Consider the following 2500-nt stretch of genomic DNA (forward strand, 5'->3'; position numbering starts at 1 on the left):
TGCCTTTTGATTCTGGCATCTTGTACAATAGGACACAAGCCAATTATGTGGGCACAGGTTTCATTTTCAGCATGGCAATGACGGCAAGATTTATTATATGTCGATTGCCTGCCTCTCGCTAGGAATTCTCGGGTGGGGTATACATTTGCTCTTAGTTGGAGTGCAGTGATTAGCTTTCTGTGAGGAATGCCCCTATAGTGTTCAATCCAAGAATTACTAATATTATCCTTTTCAAAGTTTTCTATGCCTCGGCCCTGAGATGGCAGTTTGATCCAATTTTTAAATTCCTGATTACGCCAATTGCAAGGTTTTGGAAAGACTCTTCTTGGGGTGGGTCTCTCCCATTCTGAGTCCTCTTTACGTATTATTCCTTTGGTAACAATCATAACTGTCCCAGGGTCCCACACGGAAGGGACCTTTTCCTTATCTCCACCTGCTGAAATCCAGAGGTTTTTAAACTCTTTCTCAATGTTCTCGTTACTAACTATTTCCCGGATGGTCTCATCGGAGGACTGTGCTATTCTATGAATTCTTCTTGCTTGTACACTGGGGATTAGGCCGACGAGGCGAGTTAGACCTAATCCCCCATCTTTGGTGCTGGAGTAAAGCACGGCATCAGCTGTACTTAGGGGAAGGTGTAACCATCTTTTAACTGTGTTCCTAATTGTTAGGTCTAATGACTCCAAGTATGTAGGTTTGGTATCTGAATGGTCTGCCAGGTAAATAATTCTTGGGATAGTGTAAATTCTAAGAATGTCAATCTTTTGGAATGGTTTTAATGGGGACCTTTCTATTCTCTGAAGCCAATCTGTCATTTTGTCAAGTAATTTTGGTTTGGTTATACCTATCCAGGGGTCAATATACAGTCCGAGGTATTTCTCGGTATTGTTTGGGTGTATCATGTTGAGGGGAATGCCTTTGATAGTCCATGGGGGACAGTCATTGATGGTATATGAGTCTTTTGTCGGCTTGATGTAAAAGCCGTGACATTTTTCCCCTTGCGTTTTGAGACCTGTCAGATCACAGAATATTCTAACAATGTCCAGGTTCTTTTGCATCCCCTCCCAAGAACTACTTAGTAATACTAAATCATCGGCAAATGCCATAGTTGTTATTTGCTTCGTGTGGTGCTGATAACCAAGACCTTCCTCTTCGAGTTTGCACAAGAGAGGATCTATAGCTAGGTTAAATAGGATCGGAGACATCGGATCACCCTGTTTAACACCGATCTGAATCCTAATAGGCTCTGACTGCTCCTTCTTCGTATCAATATATGTTTTGGTATTCTTGTACATGTTAGAGATGAGGTTGATGATGTGATTATCAACCCCTTTCTGTTTCAGAACTTCTATTATGTGGGCGTGGCTGACGGTGTCGAAGGCTTTGGCAATGTCGACAAATACCACTCCCAGGGGCCGTCGTTCAGTCTTAGCATGTCTTATCAGTAGCTTCAGGAGCTTCAGGTTTTCAGAACATCCTGATGATCTTATAAATCCCCTCTGTCTCGGATTGATCGGGCATGCTTTTGTTATTCTCGCTGTCAGGATCCTAGAGAACAGCCTCAGGACTATCGATCCGATGGTAATTGGTCGCCAGTTGTTGATGTCGGTCTGACGCTCCTGTAAGGCTGATTTAGATATTAATACAGTTCTACATTCCTTGATGACGTCTGGAATGGCGCCTGATAACAGCCACAGGTTGAATAGTTCCATCAGCTGTGTGTGATCCGGATCCATCCCCACGAGGTGCCTCAGATCTAATCCGTCCGGCCCTGGGGCTGCATGCTTGCTCATCTCTTTGATGTTTTTCTTGATCTCCTTGCTTGTGATCATAAGTTCGAAGGCGGTGTTGTCTGATCTGCCCCTCGAGAAGAAGCCACCTAGACCCTGAAACAATCCTGTTGTTTCCCATCTCGTTTGGAAGGTCTTGTGTAATTCTGCCAGAGGGATGTTGCATCTCAAGGACTCCACATCATCCAGTATGATACTGGCCAGCTTCCTTCTGTCCATTTGGAAAAGGCGTTGGAACCTCAGGAACTGTCCCCTTTTCCTGGCTCTCTTCTTCATCCACTCCGTTGATGTTTTTTCAGGGTGGGCTTTTCGGGTCACCTGGTGCTTCTTCTCTTGGGTGGCCTTTGTTTCTTGAGATAGGTCGAGGCGAGATGAGAAGCAGGTCTCAAATGAATCTTCAATTAGGTCGGCCGCATTGCCATCACTATCGAGCACCTTCCTGAATATGTCATGGAGAATGGGCAGCTTTTGTGATGTTATCCATCTTGAAACTGTTCTCTCATACTGAGTTCTTATACCTTCTGCAACAGGGTGTTCATCAGTCTCTCCAGCTGTTTCCAGGTGTTGTACCCAGTCTTGGCTATCATCTTCTACTTCCGCTAGAGATTTTTTGTGAAGGTCTCGTCTCTTGTCACTAATTTGTTTTGGTGTTTTAGATGGAATATGTTCTGCAATGAGTTTATTGATATCTTTGGCCCCCTTGTATTGTT

General features: G+C 44.2%; 1 pseudogene; it reads right to left on the reverse strand.

The window, feature by feature from the left end:
• LOC141955393 (28S ribosomal RNA) overlaps positions 1–2500 on the reverse strand; it is an 8877-nt pseudogene that overhangs the window by 1969 nt on the left and 4408 nt on the right.

Source organism: Athene noctua, unplaced genomic scaffold, assembly GCF_965140245.1.
Source record: "Athene noctua unplaced genomic scaffold, bAthNoc1.hap1.1 HAP1_HAP1_scaffold_204, whole genome shotgun sequence".
In the NCBI taxonomy this organism is placed as follows: domain Eukaryota; kingdom Metazoa; phylum Chordata; class Aves; order Strigiformes; family Strigidae; genus Athene; species Athene noctua.